The 22,667-nt window shown below is 40.0% G+C and overlaps 1 protein-coding gene across 3 annotated transcripts in view; it reads right to left on the bottom strand.

Annotated features, from left to right (window-relative positions):
• Positions 1-22,667, bottom strand: part of LOC103720749 (DNA-binding protein) — a 94,768-nt gene that overhangs the window by 1,184 nt on the left and 70,917 nt on the right. The window lies entirely within an intron of this gene.

Below are 22,667 nucleotides of genomic sequence, written 5' to 3'. Positions count from 1 at the left end.
TATGCAAGGTAGATCAGACTATAAATTTCTAGCAAAACTAATAAATCATTTGTTATGCAGATGCAACTTCAGGCAATGTCAGAAGCAAAAAAAAAAAAAAAAAGAACTTAAGTATGGCAAAAGTTGGATATATTCAGCTCTATGCTCTATTCAGTTCTTGAAATATGCACTGACTATCATTTTTAAATTTGCTAACTTATCATTCTTACTTGTTATGTGCAACTTTACAAGGATTTTGCTATCTAGTTCTCAAAGAACCAAAAATTGTTTGGCCATATTTCCGGCTAAAATAGCTTTACTAAGAGTGATTATCTTCTGGTTTCATTTCCAAGGAGTTAGATGAGATAAAATTCTTAAGGGAAACATTTTAAAATCTTATGCAATTAAGCAGAATAAGATAAAATACACAATGCAGTATGAACAATGATGGTTATTGAATCCAGTGCATCAAATTTTAAAATAAAGGCCAAAACTAGAATGTGGCAATGGGTTAAATAAAGTTGTTAGGTCAGTATTTGCTACTATGGTTTAATTGGCCCTAACCATAACACAGCACAACCAGCCAGGAATTCAGACCGTTTCAACCTGAACTTTCTAGCACATCAGCAAGATTGCACAAGCCCCAATCTGGAGGAGGGGCTGAGGAGAACATGGTACAAAGTACAAAACAAGAGGGACAAAAGGTGGCAGCCATGCAGGGCAGCTGGCCAACAGTGCGGGACCAATAAGATGACAAGCAATAGTACAGCCAGCATAGTGGTGGGGACCAAGTGTCGGTCACTCACTTCCCACACTAAAGAGTCCCTTCCAGCTTCTTGGCGTTGGCCTAAACAAGGTGTGCCGCCTTGACTGAATGTAGATAGCGCCAGCCAAAGGGAAATTCGGCACTATGCTCCTTCCAAGTCCAAGTTATACTTGGCTAAGAATGAAGTCTTGCACTCCTCTTCGGAATCTTAAGCTTTGGTAGCCAATGAAGACAACTCATATGAGAATGCTGAGGCATCAAAGGCAGCTTTGATTCGATGGTGAAAAGGAAATACAAATATTCTAAGGAGGGAAGATGGTCCCTTCCTTAGCCAAATCCAAAGAGGGTTGATGTACCCTGCCTTGGCCCAAGTCCCTAAGGACCGAATTAGGCAATATGCCTACCCAAGCCTCTTGGCCGAATGCACTTTACAAGTGGCTAACTGATACAATGTCCAAAAGTCCCCCCCCCACTCAATTCGGATCTATTTGTAGACCCTTACATTGGCATGCATTGGCTTCTCCTTTTGGCTGGCTGTTTGGATCCTTTGGCAACTCCTTTGGAACTTCCACTGCAGTGGCTGCTGTCTTAATCCGGTTGCCATTTGGTTGCTAACAGTTGGGCCGGCAGTTCAAGGGATTTCTGGTGGTTGGCCGGCTGTTGCTTGTCTTGGTGGCGGTTGCTTGCAGTTTCTTGCTGTTGATGGCATTTGACTGTATTTGTGGTTGCTGGCGGTTCCTCGCGGTTGGCCCAACTTTGGCTACTACAGAGGCCTTTGGTTGGTCGGTTTTGGCTGTTGGCACTCCTTTGGGTTTGCCTTTGCAGATGGTTGATCATGTGGCTAGGGCCTGGTGTGCTGGCCAAGCCCCTGTTGCGCGCAGTCTGGCGGACTGCGCGTGGACATGGGCAAGCCAGGGGCCGCCCTTGATTTCCCACGCCTGACCCTTTGGTTAGGCCAGACGTTTGCTGCTGCGGCTTGACCCTTTGGCCGCTTGGGCATTGTCGGTCTGGCCGCTGGGCGCCTGGGCGCTGGTCGGTCATGGCTGCTTGAAAAGTTGACGGTGCATTACATAAATTGAAGGGCATTACCAAATATTCATAATGGCCTGAGTGTGTTCTGAATGTTGTCTTATGAATGTCTTCATCCTTCATTCTAATTTGGTGGTAACCGGCTCTCAAGTCTAGTCGAGTAAAGATTGTTGCACCATGGAGTTCATCCAACATTTCATCCACTGTTGGAATTGGAAAACGATCCTTGATAGTGGCTTCATTTAGAGCTCTATAATTTGTGCAAAACCTCCAAGTACCATCCTTTTTTCTTACTAAGAGCACTGGTGAAGAAAAGGGACTAGAACTCCTCCTAATCAACCCTTGATTGAGCATTTCTTCAACTCGTTTTTCAATTTCTCCTTTCTGAAAGTGGGCATTTCTATAGGGTGGAACATTTATGGCCTTGGATTCGTCCTTAAGGCGGATGGGATGGTCATACAATCTTTGTGGTGGCATGGTTTTTGGTATTTCAAGTATCTTCTTGTGCCTCTCTAACAATTGTCTAACCGAACTAGGGATTCCTTCAAACTCGTCCTCCATGGAACTTGGCTCGGTTTGATCTTGAGTGGTTAACAAGATGGCTACATAGGGGGGCACCTCCTTTGCATAGTCTCTCCATAGTATAAGCCTCACAAGGTTTAACCTCATTACTTCCAATGGCAGTCCATTTCTTCTTTTGGCTCCCTATTTTGAATTCCATTGTCATAGAACCAAAGTCTGTGATCACATTTCCCACCCTCCGAAGCCAAGCATTACCAAGGACTATATCAAGACCTACTAACTGAATCACATGTAAATCAACCTTGATTCTTACCCCTTGGATGTTCATTTTCACCTCTTGTATGACTTCCTTGCATGTAAGTCTCTCACCACTTGCCACTTTAACTTCAAATGGCTGTATGTCAATAGGATGCAGTCCCAACTTGGCCACGATTGAAGCATTGATGAAGTTATGGGATGATCCACTGTCAACCAACAATGAAACCTCATGTCGTCCGACCCATGCAAGGAGCCTCATAGTGCTGGGTTTTGGCACCCCAGTTAGTGCATGAAGAGAAAGTTCTGCATCACTATCTTCCGCCCTTGTATGATCTTCATGGGTTGGAGTCGACTCCTCTTCATGTTCACTCGGATTGGTGGCTTCTTCATCACCCACTTCTGCCTCCAGCACATCAATGAGAAAAGATTGGCCTGATCTGCATTTGTGTTCACAGCCCCACTTCTCTCCACACTTGAAACACAAGCCCTTCTTGATGAAATCTTGGACTTCTTCCCTTGAAAGCTTCTTCACTTGCTGTGGCTGATTCCTTGGGTTGGTGCCGGCTGCATCCTTGCCTTTCCAAAGAATTTTGGGTGGAAGTGACTTGGTCTCCTGGCTGATTGTCTCCTTGATCATCCTCTTTTCGGACTGGAATCCTTCCTCCAGAATTTCAGCCATTCGCATGGCTTCTTGCATGGAAGAGGGTTGCTTTAACTTGATCTCCTTAGCAAGTCAAGGCTTCAAGCCATCAATGAATGTGCCCATCAGTGCTTCCTCCAACCAACCTATCACCAAAGTTTGAAGATGGCGAAATTCCTCTACATAGGACCTCACTCTTCCCTCTTGTTTTATTTTTGCCAATTGCCCATGGTAATTCACAATAGGGGAAGGCCCCCATTGAATCATAAACTCCTTCACAAAGGCTGACCATCCTAATCTCCTCCCTTCTTTTTCATACATGGTTCTCAACCATCTCCACCATTTACTTGCTTTGTCTTCAAGATGAAAACTAGCAAGGGATACTTTCTCTCTATGTGGAACCTCATAGACATAAAAGAATTGTTCCACTTTATCCATCCATTCAAAGGGATCTCCACCACTATACTTAGGAAATTCAATTTGTGGCTTCCTAATCTCCCTTCTAGGCTCTTCCTCATCATCACCAAATTCACCATGTTGAGGCATTTTTCTCCTCTCATCTCTTCTTCTTCCTCTCGGTCTAGTGGTAATCCGGGGTTCCTCTTCGGACTCCCTTATACTAAGGACTTCTTCATATTCAACTCCTTTCCCAAATCGATCCACACACACCCCAAATCCTTCCACTCGACTTCCTCTTCTTACTCTTTCACTCTTTTTTTCTCTCACCCGAAATCCACTATGATTGCTTGCTAAATCTTCTTCACTATCCCTTCCTTGGTCCTGCTCACTAGCATGCGGCCAAGGCTCCTTGTTAGAATTTTTTTCTCCACTTGATACCCTCCTTTCCAATCTCTCCAAACTTCGATTTGTTTCTCTCCTCATTTCAGCCATTGAATTGGAAAGTTCTTCTAAGATTTTACTCACTCAGTTGGACTGACTTTCAAGGGCTTCTAATCTTTGGTTATCCCCGGAATCCATGGAAATTTTTATATGATTTCAGAACAATCCTTCAAAGGGGGAAAACTAGTAATGAATCCTCACTTCCCACAAGGTCACTCATGTGGCCCTTCCCTCTTTTACCACTCGGAAATGGTAAGCTGAATGAAGGTTGACTTGACTTACTTGTAGCAAAGTTCAAAAGTTGTTAAGTGGCGCTACCTTCAAGATGTTCTTCACCGGAATAGGGTTGAACCTCGCAGTGTCTTCCTTGATGAAGTTCTCTCAATGAAAGCACCAAATTGGTGGGGACCAAGTGTCGGTCACTCACTTCCCACACCAAAGAGTCCCTTCCAGCTTCTTGGCGTTGGCCTAAACAAGGTGTGCCACCTTGAACGAATGTAGATAGCGCCAGCAAAAGGGAAATTCGGCACTATGCTCCTTCCAAGTCCAAATTATACTTGGCTAAGAATGGAGTCTTGCACTCCTCTTCGGAATCTTAAGCTTTGGTAGCCAATGAAGACAACTCATATGAGAATGCTGAGGCATCAAAGGCAGCTTTTGTTGCCCAAGGTGACAAGCCAAGAGGGGGGGGTGAATTGGTTTCTTTTAAATTTAAACTATCTTACTCAAGTCAAATAGATGGTTAGTAAGCTAAGGCAATTCACAACACAAACAACACAAAGTATAGTGGTTCGGTGCTCTCCTTAGCACCTACGTCCACTCCCCAAGCGACCCCTTGGGAATTCACTATAATCTCGCGGATTACAGTTGGATTGTTTTCCGGGCTCACAATCCAAAAACCTTTGTTGGTTTTATGGGCTCACCAACGAACCTTTACAATTTGGTTTTCCGGGTTCACCAAAAACATTTGTTGGTTTTATGGGCTCACCAACGAACCTTTACAATTGATTTTCCGGGTTCACCAATCAACCTACTTCGTTGGTTTTCCGGGCTCACCAACCAACCTTTACAAATAGTTTGACAAACAAAAAGAAAGATTCAAACTCCTAAATGAGCAAATGAAACAATATTAACTACAAAGAAGAGTTAGAAAGTATTTATCGCTTTGAAGTGGCTTTGCTCTTCTTTGTCAAGGATGCTTCACTCTTCAAGGGAGGATGGAGCTCTTGATGACTCTTTGAATCTGCTCAACCCCTTTCTTTGATTCTTGAATGAAGCACTTGAATGAAGAAAATTAGGGCACTTTTGTTTTCTTGTGTACTCTTTGATACCTCTTTCAAAAGTTATTCTATCTGATGAATAGTGCCCCTTTAAATAGCTTCCCACATTCTTTGGACAAGCCCCAATGGTTAGATTTGAAAAACTAGCCGTTACTGACCTTGGGAAGGACAAAAAGTACATCTGCAGAACTAGCCGTTATGCTTCAGCCCGTGTTTGGGTCGGCTCAACCTGTCCTTGGGTCGACCCAAGTGTACTCAAACATTCCTTGGGTCGACCCTCTCAGAAAACACAGAAACTTGAAATTCAGCCTTCCTTCCCTTGGGTCGACCCAACCATTCTTTGGGTCGACTCAAAGTTCACTTGGGTCGACTCAACTTCTTCTTGGGTCGAGACTCTCTGTAATTCCAGAGAACCATTTCCTGACTTCTTTTTCTGTTTTGCCTTTGGGTCGACCCTCTCAGGGTTTGGGTCGACTCAAGCTTGGGTCGACTCAACCACTGTTTGGGTCGACCCTCTCAGTAAATCCAGAGAGCCATTTTTCTGTTTTGTTTCAAGAATCTTGGTGTTTGGATCGACTCATGCTTTCTTTGGGTCGACCCAACTCACTGTTCATCTGTGCCAATTTTGCAGAAGTGTGCCAAATAACTTCTTGATGTGCCGGGGTCGACCCAATCAATCTTTGGGTCGACTTAATCCACTCTTTGCTGCATCTCAATGTTAGATTCATTCAAATGAACAATGAAACATATCTATGTCAATTCATACAAATATACTGAGAGTAATGGACTTATAAATGAAGTATTGATTTAACTTATAACATACTCTAGATAATTGCTTGTTAATCATCAAAATAACACTATCATCCTCAATCTCCCCCTTTTTGATGATTACAAAATAAAGAGTATGAACCTATTGTTATTTGTCTTTAAAATCAGTTTTTGAAAGGGCTTAACTTGCTGAATTTCAGCTTTTCATATATAAGAGTGAAATCTCCCCCTATATCATTTAAATGTTGCCAATTTGACTTTTTGAATTGCTCCCCCTTTCATTTATAATTCATTAGCGATGAAACTTCAAAAATTTGAGATAAAATATGAGTTTCAGGTTATGTATCGGGGTGCGAGATGTGCGTGCCAAATTCTGAAATTTGATATAAATTTTTGACTTGATCATTTTCATTGTTGCAAATTGCTCCCCCTTAGATGTATATGCTTTCTTATATGATTCCCAATTTGTTTTACAAGTTATTTCTCTTTCTTTCTTTACTTATCCTTTCTTTACTTTCTTTACTTCTCCTTTCTTTACTTCTCCTTTCTCTACTATTCCTCTTTCTTTACTTTTACTCTTATCAATCTTTCTTTACTTACTCTAAAGATATCTTTACTTCTCCCCTTTTTGTTACTTTATCTAATCTACAAAATCTTTACTTCTCTCCCCTAAGATCTTTACTTCTCCTAAAATAAATACTCTTACTTTACTTCTCCCCCTTTTTGTTATCATCAAAAAGATACATGGGAAAGATGCAATAAATAGCAAACTTCAAACTTCATTGATCAAAATAGGAACATTTTTAATACAGTCATGCCCAAAATGAAAACAAATACAATGTTCCTCAATCAAAGTTTAAAGATACATGATAAAAGCAAAATACACATGAGAACTAGATATCTGGCCTAGGCTCTAAACATAAATGCTAAGATCAGCCTAGGAAGACTCTAACGGCTGGGATCTAGTCCTCATCCTCCTAGTGTATGTGGCGAGGGGAGGTCGTGCCTGGTGAGACTGTCTGGCGTGGAGCACGACGAGCTGGATGACTCTGTGCCGAAATCTCTGACTCAGCAGCCTGTGGCACAGATGGTCCATGGGTCTCTCTCTCTCTCCGGAGTGCTCCTATCTGCTGCCTCAGATCACTGATCTCAGCAGACATGACATCCAACCGGGCGTCCAATCGGCTCGTCAGCCCGTCAGTGATAGTCCTCGCCTGAGCTGACATGAGCTCAGTCATCCTGCTCCAGAACTCATCCGTATCTCTCGGAGGAACGGATGATAATGGTCCAGCCTCTGAAGGTGCAGGAGGATGATCCATATGCTCCTCATCCTCATCCTCTGGTGCATCTCCCTCTGGTGCCTCACCCTGAATGCCTGCTCCAGTGTGAATCCACTGCCCGTTCACTTTCTCATATCCCATGCGTATAAGTGTCCGTGCAGTGTATGTGTCAGTATGATGCAGACTCTTGGATGCCTCCTCGAGAGCTAAACCGTGCTGTCGAAAAATCAAGGTGAGTATCATACCATAAGGTAGTGATACCCTGTTGCTGCACATCACCTTCCTCATCTGTCTCAGTATCATGGCCGGAAGATTTAGGAGAATCCCCTGAATCATACACTCCATCACTGCTAGATCTCGCTCTGTGATGAGATCGAATCTTCCGGTCTTTGGAAATAAAATCCTATTTATTATACTGAGCAGTAATCTCATTTCAGCGGAAAGAGAACTAGCTATTACCTTCGTGGAAAAGTCGAAGTTCTCATTTTCCATGATCAACTTTAGAGCTCTCATTTTGTTTTCTGGCTTTCCGGAGTGGCTCCTATGCAGGGTAGATGAAGTAGCTCACTCAAGCTCTCCTCGGAAACTCGAACTCGAACCCCTCGAACTTCCGAAACAAGCCCTCCCATACCAGTTTTGAGGAAGGCATAGAACTCCTGAACCAATCCGGGGTAGATTACCACATCTAGGGAGCAAAGATACTCCCAACCTTGCCTTTGGATCCATTCCCTCAACCGAAACCCTTCTTGATCAAAGAACTCGAAATGGATCCTTCTCCCCGTTGTAACCGGCCTTCCCGCAAATCTTGCAAGTATCACTAAGGGGGAAGGAGGAGGGGCCTCCGCACGTGCCTTACGTCGTGGAGACACGGGAGATGGCTCCGTAGGTTGCCTTTCCTCCCGTTGAATCCGTGTGACTCTTCCGGATCTCTTGGCTACGGCTCTTTTGGGTCCCATTTCTCTAGGATCTCAAGGAAATTTACTGTTTGGAGATGATTGGAGAAGATTTGAGAGTGGGGAAAAGAATTTTCGGAAGAGGACAAAGGGTAAACAGTGCCCTAGATATGCTCTCGGGTCCCCTTTTAACAGTGGGGTCCCGACGTTGGGTTGACTCAAGATTTTTCTTGGGTCGACTCAACGTTGGGTCGACCCTATTCTGGGTTGGGTCGACCCAAGTGCAGAATTTTTCTTTTTCTCTTCCTTTTTGCTTCTAAAAATTTTCTTTGCTTCCAATCCTTATAACTTCTTTCTGGGACAATGATACATGAGTAAGAAATCTATAGATAACAAGTTTGACTCATGTTTCATGGAATTTTAGAAATTAGAGGAATGTATCATGAGACTACTAGCTCCCTTTTATATTTCTTCAATAAAAAGGATCACATATGCCTAATTCCCTCCTTAGCATGCAGAATCTATCTTCACTCAATGGTTTCGTAAATATGTCGGCTAATTGTTTTTCAGTGCATATATGCTCAATACATATATTTCCATTTTGCACATGATCCCTAATAAAATGGTACCTTATTTCTATGTGTTTGGCTTTAGAGTGCTGAACTGGATTTTTAGTAAGATTGATGGCACTAGTATTATCACACTTAATAGGAATATTATCTAGTTTAACTCCATAGTCCTCTAGTTGTTGCTTAAGCCATAATACTTGAGCACAACAACTACCAGCAGCTATGTATTCAGCTTCAGCTGTGGACAGTGCCACTGAATTCTGCTTTTTGCTGAACCATGATACTAAGTTGTTTCCTAAGAATTGACATGTGCCACTTGTGCTCTTTCTATCTAATTTGCATCCGGCAAAATCAGCATCTGAATATGCAAGCAAATCTAGACATGAGTCTCTTGAGTACCATAAACCTATATTGGTAGTTCCTCTTAAATATCTAAGGATTCTCTTAACAGCACTTAAATGTGACTCCTTAGGATCGGATTGGTATCTAGCACATATTCCTACACTAAATACGATGTCGGGTCTACTAGCAGTAAGGTAGAGCAAGGATCCAATTATTCCTCTATAGAGCTTAATATCAATACTCTTCCCTTTTTCATCTTTGTCTAGCTTACTAGTAGGGTTCATTGGAGTGCCAACTCCCTTATGATTTTCATTCCCAAACTTCTTTAGTATTTCCTTTGTATACTTAGTTTGATGAATGAAAATGCCTTCTTTAGTTTGTTTGATTTGTAATCCTAGAAAGAAGCTTAGTTCTTCCATCAAACTCATTTCAAATTCTCCATGCATTAAATCAGCAAATTCTTTGCAAAGAGTATCATTTGTGGCACCAAAGATTATGTCATCTACATATATTTGTACCACTAATAGATTTTTGTCCTTTCTTTTGAGAAATAGAGTTTTATCTACATTTCCTCTACTAAAGTCATTATTAAGCAGAAAATTACTTAATCGATCATACCAAGCCCTAGGTGCTTGCTTTAATCCATATAATGCCTTATGTAGTTTAAACACATGATTTGGAAATTCATGATTCTCAAAACCTGGAGGTTGTTCTACATATACTTCCTCCTCAATAAAACCATTTAAGAATGCACTCTTCACATCCATTTGATATAATTTGAAATCCATAAAACATGCAAATGCTAGAAGTAATCTAATAGCCTCTAATCTAGCTACAGGAGCAAATGTTTCATCAAAATCTATTCCTTCTTCTTGATTGTATCCCTTAGCTACAAGTCTAGCCTTATTTCTTATAACTAATCCATTTTCATCTAATTTATTTCTAAATATCCATTTTGTTCCAATTACTGAATTATGCTTTGGTCTTTCAGTTAATGTCCATACATTACTTCTTTTGAATTGATTTAATTCTTCTTGCATGGCATTTATCCAGTTATTATCTTTTTCAGCTTCTTCATAATTCTTAGGTTCTAATTGTGAAACGAAAGCAAAATAATCATTTAAATTCCTAAGAGATGATCGAGTTCTTACCCCTTGAGATGGATCACCAATGATTAAGTCTTTAGGATGTCCATGTGCATACCTCCATTCTTTTGGCAAGTTTTGGGGTTGTGGTGGCACGCAATCATCTCCCTTATCTTGATTTGGCACGTCATCAATATTCAACTTTTCAAAGTCGATAATTCCTGTATCATCATCAACAATATTTTCTTTCCTAGCAGACTCACTATCAGACTCATCAAATATAATATTGACTGACTCTTCCACTACTAAGGTTCTTTTATTGAATACTCTGTATGCCCTGCTAGATGTGGAGTATCCTAAGAAGATACCTTCATCTGACTTGGCATCAAATTTACTTAGATCCTCCTTGCCATTGTTTAAGATAAAACATCTACATCCAAACACTTTAAGATATTTAGCAGTTGGTTTCTTATTCTTCCAGAGTTCATAAGGAGTTTTCTTGGTTATAAGTCGTATTAAAACTCGATTTAGAATATGGCAAGAAGTATTTATAGCTTCAGCCCAAAAGTACTTTGGAAGATTTGACTCACACAACATTGTGCGTGCCATTTCTGCCAATGTCCTATTTTTCCTTTCAACAACCCCATTTTGTTGAGGCGTTCTAGGTGCTGAAAATTGATGTGATATTCCATTTTTAGTGCAAAATTCTTCAAAATGTTGATTTTCAAATTCCGTACCATGATCACTTCGAATTGCTACTAAGGTGAGTTTCTTTTCATTTATGATATTATTATATAGTTTCAAAAATTCTGAAAATGCTTCATTCTTATGTGCCAAAAATGAAATCCATGTATACCTTGAGAAATCAACAATAACTAGTCCATATTTCTTCCCTCCTAGACTTGTAGTTCTAGTAGGTCCAAATAAGTCCATGTGTATGAGTTCAAATGGTCTAGTTGTTGATACTACATTCTTCGATTTGAAAGATGATTTAGTTTGTTTTCCCAATGAACATGGTCCACATATTTTGTCCTTTTCAAAGATTAGTTTTGGCACATCTTTTATTAATTCCTTCTTGACTAGTTTTGATATTAATTCCATACTAGCATGTCCTAATCTTCGATGCCAAAGCCAACTAGTTTCATTTTTCTTTTCTTCATTAGTAATTAAGCATAAACCATTTTTCTTGCCTAACTCATGAAGATCTACTAAGTAAATATTTCTTTGCCTTTGTCCTACAAGTACAATGCTATTATCTTTAGGATTAGTGATTATGCATACAGATGCTTCAAATGTAACTTTAAACCCTTTATCACAAAATTGACTTATGCTAAGAAGGTTATGTTTCAAACCCTTAACTAATAAGACATTTTCTACAAAAATAGATGGAGCAATGAAAATTTTACCCTTTCCAATGATATGCCCTTTACCATTGTCTCCATAGGTTACTACTCCACCCTTCTTTGATTCCAAGGTGACAAATTGATCTTCGTCACCGGTCATGTGTCTTGAACAGCCGCTATCTAGATACCATCGTTTTTCCACTTTATCAGCTGCAAGACACACCTCATCGTCATTGGCCATATGACACATTTGGGCCATCTCTTGATGATCTTCCTCCTCTGAGCTTGATTCCTCACTTTCACTCCATTCAGCCATGAAATTTTTCTTTTTCAACTTTCTTGCCATCCACTTCAAATCTGGGCAATCTATCTTATAATGCCCGGGTTTGTTACACTCATAGCAAATGGGAGTTTCTTTTTCCTTTTCTTTGTCCTTACCCTTTTCTTTGCTTGAGTTACCTTTAAGGAAGGGTTTCTTTTTATGGAACCTATTCTTACCTCTCATAAATTTTCTGAATCTTCTCCCAAGCACAGCCATCCCTTCTTCATCGATTTCTTCATCATCATCCGAATCTTCCGATTCAGTTAGTTGTTTAGGGGTGGTAGTCTTTAGAGCAATGGGCTTTCTTCTCTTGACCTCATCTTCTGAATTTTGCCTCATTGTCAACTCATGGGTCATGAGTGATCCTAGAAGCTCCTCTAACTGTAGTGTGTTGAGGTCCTTTGCTTCTTGAATAGCGGTTACCTTGGCCTTCCAATTCCTTGGTAGAGACCTGAGAATTTTTCGCACCAAATCAGAGTAAACATTTCAGTTATAAACTCTTAAGCCCATTTATAATGTCAGTAAAACGAGTAAACATTTCAGTTATGGACTCAGTAGATTTCATTTTAAACAATTCATACTTGTGTACTAATATGTTTATCTTTGACTCCTTAACTTGATTGGTCCCTTCATGTGTGACCTCAAGTCTGTCCCAAATTTCTTTGGCAGTAGTGCAAGTAGATATTCTATTAAACTCATTTACATCTAATGAGCAGTAAAGTACATTTATAGCTTTTGCATTTAACTGTGCTAATCTTCTATCACTTTCATTCCAATCCATTTCTGGTTTGGGTATGACAGTGCCCTCTATGTTAAGTGTGGGTGTGTGAGGTCCTCTAGTGATGATTTGTCATAGTTCATAGTCTGAAGCTTGAATGAATATCCTCATTCTAGCTTTCCAATATGTGTAGTTTGTGCCATTAAATAGAGGTGGTCTATTTGTGGATTGCCCCTCACTCATAGAACATCCCACTTGGGTTGTCATGATCTTTAACTCTTGATTGTGAGATCAATGAGTACTATTAGAGCACCTTGCTCTGATACCACTTGTTGCCCAAGGTGACAAGCCAAGAGGGGGGGTGAATTGGTTTCTTTTAAATTTAAACTATCTTACTCAAGTCAAATAGATGGTTAGTAAGCTAAGGCAATTCACAACACAAACAACACAAAGTATAGTGGTTCGGTGCTCTCCTTAGCACCTACGTCCACTCCCCAAGCGACCCCTTGGGAATTCACTATAATCTCGCGGATTACAGTTGGATTGTTTTCCGGGCTCACAATCCAAAAACCTTTGTTGGTTTTACGGGCTCACCAACGAACCTTTACAATTTGGTTTTCCGGGTTCACCAAAAATCTTTATTGGTTTTATGGGCTCACCAACGAACCTTTACAATTGATTTTCCGGGTTCACCAATCAACCTACTTCGTTGGTTTTCCGGGCTCACCAACCAACCTTTACAAATAGTTTGGCAAACAAAAAGAAAGATTCAAACTCCTAAATGAGCAAATGAAACAATATTAACTACAAAGAAGAGTTAGAAAGTATTTATCGCTTTGAAGTGGCTTTGCTCTTCTTTGTCAAGGATGCTTCACTCTTCAAGGGAGGATGGAGCTCTTGATGACTCTTTGAATCTGCTCAACCCCTTTCTTTGATTCTTGAATGAAGCACTTGAATGAAGAAGATTAGGGCACTTTTGTTTTCTTGTGTACTCTTTGATATCTCTTTCAAAAGTTATTCTATCTGATGAATAGTGCCCCTTTAAATAGCTTCCCACATTCTTTGGACAAGCCCCAATGGTTAGATTTGAAAAACTAGCCGTTACTGACCTTGGGAAGGACAAAAAGTACATCTGCAGAACTAGCCGTTATGCTTCAGCCCATGTTTGGGTCGGCTCAACCTGTCCTTGGGTCGACCCAAACATTCCTTGGGTCGACTCAAACATTCCTTGGGTCGACCCTCTCAGAAAACACAGAAACTTGAAATTCAGCCTTCCTTCCCTTGGGTCGACCCAACCATTCTTTGGGTCGACTCAAAGTTCACTTGGGTCGACTCAACTTCTTCTTGGGTCGACTCTCTCAGTAATTCCAGAGAACCATTTCCTGACTTCTTTTTCTGTTTTGCCTTTGGGTCGACCCTCTCAGGGTTTGGGTCGACTCAAGCTTGGGTCGACTCAACCACTGTTTGGGTCGACCCTCTCAGTAAATCCAGAGAGCCATTTTTCTGTTTTGTTTCAAGAATCTTGGTGTTTGGGTCGACTCATGCTTTCCTTGGGTCGACCCAACTCACTGTTCATCTGTGCCAATTTTGCAGAAGTGTGCCAAATGACTTCTTGATGTGCCGGGGTCGACCCAATCAATCTTTGGGTCGACTTAATCCACTCTTTGCTGCATCTCAATGTTAGATTCATTCAAATGAACAATGAAATATATCTATGTCAATTCATACAAATATACTGAGAGTAATGGACTTATAAATGAAGTATTGATTTAACTTATAACATACTCTAGATAATTGCTTGTTAATCATCAAAATAACACTATCATCCTCAATCTCCCCCTTTTTGATGATAACAAAATAAAGAGTATGAACCTATTGTTATTTGTCTTTGAAATCAGTTTTTGAAAGGGCTTAACTTGCTGAATTTCAGCTTTTCATATATAAGAGTGAAATCTCCCCCTATATCATTTAAATGTTGCCAATTTGACTTTTTGAATTGCTCCCCCTTTCATTTATAATTCATTAGCGATGAAACTTCAAAAATTTGAGATAAAATATGAGTTTCAGGTTATGTATCGGGGTGCGAGAGGTGCGTGCCAAATTCTGAAATTTGATATAAATTTTTGACTTGATCATTTTCATTGTTGCAAATTGCTCCCCCTTAGATGTATATGCTTTCTTATATGATTCCCAATTTGTTTTACAAGTTATTTCTCTTTCTTTCTTTACTTATCCTTTCTTTACTTTCTTTACTTCTCCTTTCTTTACTTCTCCTTTCTCTACTATTCCTCTTTCTTTACTTTTACTCTTATCAATCTTTCTTTACTTACTCTAAAGATATCTTTACTTCTCCCCTTTTTGTTACTTTATCTAATCTACAAAATCTTTACTTCTCTCCCCTAAGATCTTTACTTCTCCTAAAATAAATACTCTTACTTTACTTCTCCCCCTTTTTGTTATCATCAAAAAGATACATGGGAAAGATGCAATAAATAGCAAACTTCAAACTTCATTGATCAAAATAGGAACATTTTTAATACAGTCATGCCCAAAATGAAAACAAATACAATGTTCCTCAAAGTTTAAAGATACATGATAAAAGCAAAATACACATGAGAACTAGATATGTGGCCTAGGCTCTAAACATAAATGCTAAGATCAGCCTAGGAAGACTCTAACGGCTGGGATCTAGTCCTCATCCTCCTAGTGTATGTGGCGAGGGGAGGTCGTGCCTGGTGAGACTGTCTGGCGTGGAGCACGACGAGCTGGATGACTCTGTGCCGAAATCTCTGACTCAGCAGCCTGTGGCACAGATGGTCCATGGGTCTCTCTCTCTCTCCGGAGTGCTCCTATCTGCTGCCTCAGATCACTGATCTCAGCAGACATGACATCCAACCGGGCGTCCAATCGGCTCGTCAGCCCGTCAGTGATAGTCCTCGCCTGAGCTGACATGAGCTCAGTCATCCTGCTCCAGAACTCATCCGTATCTCTCGGAGGAACGGATGATAATGGTCCAGCCTCTGAAGGTGCAGGAGGATGATCCATATGCTCCTCATCCTCATCCTCTGGTGCATCTCCCTCTGGTGCCTCACCCTGAATGCCTGCTCCAGTGTGAATCCACTGCCCGTTCACTTTCTCATATCCCATGCGTATAAGTGTCCGTGCAGTGTATGTGTCAGTATGATGCAGACTCTTGGATGCCTCCTCCTCGAGAGCTAAACCGTGCTGTCAAAAAATCAAGGTGAGTATCATACCATAAGGTAGTGATACCCTGTTGCTGCACATCACCTTCCTCATCTGTCTCAGTATCATGGCCGGAAGATTTAGGGGAATCCCCTGAATCATACACTCCATCACTGCTAGATCTCGCTCTGTGATGAGATCGAATCTTCCGGTCTTTGGAAATAAAATCCTATTTATTATACTGAGCAGTAATCTCATTTCAGCGGAAAGAGAACTAGCTATTACCTTCGTGGAAAAGTCGAAGTTCTCATTTTCCATGATCAACTTTAGAGCTCTCATTTTGTTTTCTGGCTTTTCCGGAGTGGCTCCTATGCAGGGTAGATGAAGTAGCTCACTCAAGCTCTCCTCGGAAACTCGAACTCGAACCCCTCGAACTTCCGAAACAAGCCCTCCCATACCAGTTTTGAGGAAGGCATAGAACTCCTGAACCAATCCGGGGTAGATTACCACATCTAGGGAGCAAAGATACTCCCAACCTTGCCTTTGGATCCATTCCCTCAACCGAAACCCTTCTTGATCAAAGAACTCGGAATGGATCCTTCTCCCCGTTGTAACCGGCCTTCCCGCAAATCTTGCAAGTATCACTGAGGGAGAAGGAGGAGGGGCCTCCGCACGTGCCTCACGTCGTGGAGACACGGGAGATGGCTCCGTAGGTTGCCTTTCCTCCCGTTGAATCCGTGTGACTCTTCCGGATCTCTTGGCTACGGCTCTTTTGGGTCCCATTTCTCTAGGATCTCAAGGAAATCTACTGTTTGGAGATGATTGGAGAAGATTTGAGAGTGGGAAAAGGATTTTCGGAAGAGGACAAAGGGTAAACAGTGCCCTAGATATGCTCTCGGGTCCCCTTTTAACAGTGGGGTCCCGACGTTGGGTTGACTCAAGATTTTTCTTGGGTCGACTCAACGTTGGGTCGACCCTATTCTGGGTTGGGTCGACCCAAGTGCAGAATTTTTCTTTTTCTCTTCCTTTTTGCTTCTAAAAATTTTCTTTGCTTCCAATCCTTATAACTTCTTTCTGGGACAATGATACATGAGTAAGAAATCTATAGATAACAAGTTTGACTCATGTTTCATGGAATTTTAGAAATTAGAGGAATGTATCATGAGACTACTAGCTCCCTTTTATATTTCTTCAATAAAAAGGATCACATATGCCTAATTCCCTCCTTAGCATGCAGAATCTATCTTCACTCAATGGTTTCGTAAATATGTCGGCTAATTGTTTTTCAGTGCATATATGCTCAATACATATATTTCCATTTTGCACATGATCCCTAATAAAATGGTACCTTATTTCTATGTGTTTGGCTTTAGAGTGCTGAACTGGATTTTTAGTAAGATTGATGGCACTAGTATTATCACACTTAATAGGAATATTATCTAGTTTAACTCCATAGTCCTCTAGTTGTTGCTTAAGCCATAATACTTGAGCACAACAACTACCAGCAGCTATGTATTCAGCTTCAGCTGTGGACAGTGCCACTGAATTCTGCTTTTTGCTGAACCATGATACTAAGTTGTTTCCTAAGAATTGACATGTGCCACTTGTGCTCTTCCTATCTAATTTGCATCCGGCAAAATCAGCATCTGAATATGCAAGCAAATCTAGACATGAGTCTCTTGAGTACCATAAACCTATATTGGTAGTTCCTCTTAAATATCTAAGGATTCTCTTAACAGCACTTAAATGTGACTCCTTAGGATCGGATTGGTATCTAGCACATATTCCTACACTAAATACGATGTCGGGTCTACTAGCAGTAAGGTAGAGCAAGGATCCAATTATTCCTCTATAGAGCTTAATATCAATACTCTTCCCTTTTTCATCTTTGTCTAGCTTACTAGTAGGGTTCATTGGAGTGCCAACTCCCTTATGATTTTCATTCCCAAACTTCTTTAGTATTTCCTTTGTATACTTAGTTTGATGAATGAAAATGCCTTCTTTAGTTTGTTTGATTTGTAATCCTAGAAAGAAGCTTAGTTCTCCCATCAAACTCATTTCAAATTCTCCATGCATTAAATCAGCAAATTCTTTGCAAAGAGTATCATTTGTGGCACCAAAGATTATGTCATCTACATATATTTGTACCACTAATAGATTTTTGTCCTTTCTTTTGAGAAATAGAGTTTTATCTACATTTCCTCTACTAAAGTCATTATTAAGCAGAAATTTACTTAATCGATCATACCAAGCCCTAGGTGCTTGCTTTAATCCATATAATGCCTTATGTAATTTAAACACATGATTTGGAAATTCATGATTCTCAAAACCTGGAGGTTGTTCTACATATACTTCCTCCTCAATAAAACCATTTAAGAATGCACTCTTCACATCCATTTGATATAATTTGAAATCCATAAAACATGCAAATGCTAGAAGTAATCTAATAGCCTCTAATCTAGCTACAGGAGCAAATGTTTCATCAAAATCTATTCCTTCTTCTTGATTGTATCCCTTAGCTACAAGTCTAGCCTTATTTCTTATAACTAATCCATTTTCATCTAATTTATTTCTAAATATCCATTTTGTTCCAATTACTGAATTATGCTTTGGTCTTTCAGTTAATGTCCATACATTACTTCTTTTGAATTGATTTAATTCTTCTTGCATGGCATTTATCCAGTTATTATCTTTTTCAGCTTCTTCATAATTCTTAGGTTCTAATTGTGAAACGAAAGCAAAATAATCATTTAAATTCCTAAGAGATGATCGAGTTCTTACCCCTTGAGATGGATCACCAATGATTAAGTCTTTAGGATGTCCATGTGCATACCTCCATTCTTTTGGCAAGTTTTGGGGTTGTGGTGGCACGCAATCATCTCCCTTATCTTGATTTGGCACGTCATCAATATTCAACTTTTCAAAGTCGATAATTCCTGTATCATCATCAACAATATTTTCTTTCCTAGCAGACTCACTATCAGACTCATCAAATATAATATTGACTGACTCTTCCACTACTAAGGTTCTTTTATTGAATACTCTGTATGCCCTGCTAGATGTGGAGTATCCTAAGAAGATACCTTCATCTGACTTGGCATCAAATTTACTTAGATCCTCCTTGCCATTGTTTAAGATAAAACATCTACATCCAAACACTTTAAGATATTTAGCAGTTGGTTTCTTATTCTTCCAGAGTTCATAAGGAGTTTTCTTGGTTATAAGTCGTATTAAAACTCGATTTAGAATATGGCAAGAAGTGTTTATAGCTTCAGCCCAAAAGTACTTTGGAAGATTTGACTCACACAACATTGTGCGTGCCATTTCTGCCAATGTCCTATTTTTCCTTTCAACAACCCCATTTTGTTGAGGCGTTCTAGGTGCTGAAAATTGATGTGATATTCCATTTTTAGTGCAAAATTCTTCAAAGTGTTGATTTTCAAATTCCGTACCATGATCACTTCGAATTGCTACTAAGGTGAGTTTTTTTTCATTTATGATATTATTATATAGTTTCAAAAATTCTGAAAATGCTTCATTCTTATGTGCCAAAAATGAAACCCATGTATACCTTGAGAAATCATCAACAATAACTAGTCCATATTTCTTCCCTCCTAGACTTGTAGTTCTAGTAGGTCCAAATAAGTCCATGTGTATGAGTTCAAATGGTCTAGTTGTTGATACTACATTCTTCGATTTGAAAGATGATTTAGTTTGTTTTCCCAATGAACATGGTCCACATATTTTGTCCTTTTCAAAGATTAGTTTTGGCACATCTTTTATTAATTCCTTCTTGACTAGTTTTGATATTAATTCCATACTAGCATGTCCTAATCTTCGATGCCAAAGCCAACTAGTTTCATTTTTCTTTTCTTCATTAGTAATTAAGCATAAACCATTTTTCTTGCCTAACTCATGAAGATCTACTAAGTAAATATTTCTTTGCCTTTGTCCTACAAGTACAATGCTATTATCTTTAGAATTAGTGATTATGCATACAGATGCTTCAAATGTAACTTTAAACTCTTTATCACAAAATTGACTTATGCTAAGAAGGTTATGTTTCAAACCCTTAACTAATAAGACATTTTCTACAAAAATAGATGGAGCAATGAAAATTTTACCCTTTCCAATGATATGCCCTTTACCATTGTCTCCATAGGTTACTACTCCACCCTTCTTTGATTCCAAGGTGACAAATTGATCTTCGTCACCGGTCATGTGTCTTGAACAGCCGCTATCTAGATACCATCGTTTTTCCACTTTATCAGCTGCAAGACACACCTCATCGTCATTGGCCATATGACACATTTGGGCCATCTCTTGATGATCTTCCTCCTCTGAGCTTGATTCCTCACTTTCACTCCATTCAGCCATGAAATTTTTCTTTTTCAACTTTCTTGCCATCCACTTCAAATCTGGGCAATCTATCTTATAATGCCCGGGTTTGTTACACTCATAGCAAATGGGAGTTTCTTTTTCCTTTTCTTTGTCCTTACCCTTTTCTTTGCTTGAGTTACCTTTAAGGAAGGGTTTCTTTTTATGGAACCTATTCTTACCTCTCATAAATTTTCTGAATCTTCTCCCAAGCACAGCCATCCCTTCTTCATCGATTTCTTCATCATCATCCGAATCTTCCGATTCAGTTAGTTGTTTAGGGGTGGTAGTCTTTAGAGCAATGGGCTTTCTTCTCTTGACCTCATCTTCTGAATTTTGCCTCATTGTCAACTCATGGGTCATGAGTGATCCTAGAAGCTCCTCTAACTGTAGTGTGTTGAGGTCCTTTGCTTCTTGAATAGCGGTTACCTTGGCCTTCCAATTCCTTGGTAGAGACCTGAGAATTTTTCGCACCAAATCAGAGTAAACATTTCAGTTATAAACTCTTAAGCCCATTTATAATGTCAGTAAAACGAGTAAACATTTCAGTTATGGACTCAGTAGATTTCATTTTAAACAATTCATACTTGTGTACTAATATGTTTATCTTTGACTCCTTAACTTGATTGGTCCCTTCATGTGTGACCTCAAGTCTGTCCCAAATTTCTTTGGCAGTAGTGCAAGTAGATATTCTATTAAACTCATTTACATCTAATGAGCAGTAAAGTACATTTATAGCTTTTGCATTTAACTGTGCTAATCTTCTATCACTTTCATTCCAATCCATTTCTGGTTTGGGTATGACAGTGCCCTCTATGTTAAGTGTGGGTGTGTGAGGTCCTCTAGTGATGATTTGTCATAGTTCATAGTCTGAAGCTTGAATGAATATCCTCATTCTAGCTTTCCAATATGTGTAGTTTGTGCCATTAAATAGAGGTGGTCTATTTGTGGATTGCCCCTCACTCATAGAACATCCCACTTGGGTTGTCATGATCTTTAACTCTTGATTGTGAGATCAATGAGTACTATTAGAGCACCTTGCTCTGATACCACTTGTTGCCCAAGGTGACAAGCCAAGAGGGGGGGTGAATTGGTTTCTTTTAAATTTAAACTATCTTACTCAAGTCAAATAGATGGTTAGTAAGCTAAGGCAATTCACAACACAAACAACACAAAGTATAGTGGTTCGGTGCTCTCCTTAGCACCTACGTCCACTCCCCAAGCGACCCCTTGGGAATTCACTATAATCTCGCGGATTACAGTTGGATTGTTTTCCGGGCTCACAATCCAAAAACCTTTGTTGGTTTTACGGGCTCACCAACGAACCTTTACAATTTGGTTTTCCGGGTTCACCAAAAATCTTTGTTGGTTTTACGGGCTCACCAACGAACCTTTACAATTGGTTTTCCGGGTTCACCAATCAACCTACTTCGTTGGTTTTCCGGGCTCACCAACCAACCTTTACAAATAGTTTGGCAAACAAAAAGAAAGATTCAAACTCCTAAATGAGCAAATGAAACAATATTAACTACAAAGAAGAGTTAGAAAGTATTTATCGCTTTGAAGTGGCTTTGCTCTTCTTTGTCAAGGATGCTTCACTCTTCAAGGGAGGATGGAGCTCTTGATGACTCTTTGAATCTGCTCAACCCCTTTCTTTGATTCTTGAATGAAGCACTTGAATGAAGAAGATTAGGGCACTTTTGTTTTCTTGTGTACTCTTTGATATCTCTTTCAAAAGTTATTCTATCTGATGAATAGTGCCCCTTTAAATAGCTTCCCACATTCTTTGGACAAGCCCCAATGGTTAGATTTGAAAAACTAGCCGTTACTGACCTTGGGAAGGACAAAAAGTACATCTGCAGAACTAGCCGTTATGCTTCAGCCCGTGTTTGGGTCGGCTCAACCTGTCCTTGGGTCGACCCAACTTTCACTTGGGTCGACTCAAACATTCCTTGGGTCGACCCTCTCAGAAAACACAGAAACTTGAAATTCAGCCTTCCTTCCCTTGGGTCGACCCAACCATTCTTTGGGTCGACTCAAAGTTCACTTGGGTCGACTCAACTTCTTCTTGGGTCGACTCTCTCAGTAATTCCAGAGAACCATTTCCTGACTTCTTTTTCTGTTTTGCCTTTGGGTCGACCCTCTCAGGATTTGGGTCGACTCAAGCTTGGGTCGACTCAACCACTGTTTGGGTCGACCCTCTCAGTAAATCCAGAGAGCCATTTTTCTGTTTTGTTTCAAGAATCTTGGTGTTTGGGTCGACTCATGCTTTCCTTGGGTCGACCCAACTCACTGTTCATCTGTGCCAATTTTGCAGAAGTGTGCCAAATGACTTCTTGATGTGCCGGGGTCGACCCAATCAATCTTTGGGTCGACTTAATCCACTCTTTGCTGCATCTCAATGTTAGATTCATTCAAATGAACAATGAAATATATCTATGTCAATTCATACAAATATACTGAGAGTAATGGA

Source organism: Phoenix dactylifera, chromosome 1 (genome assembly GCF_051530095.1).
Source record: "Phoenix dactylifera cultivar Ajwa chromosome 1, Ajwa_hap1_PhDact_Kaust_v1.1, whole genome shotgun sequence".
Lineage (NCBI taxonomy): Eukaryota > Viridiplantae > Streptophyta > Magnoliopsida > Arecales > Arecaceae > Phoenix > Phoenix dactylifera.
The sequence above is the reverse complement of the archived record's forward strand: the minus strand, read 5'-3'. Positions and strand labels throughout refer to the sequence as shown.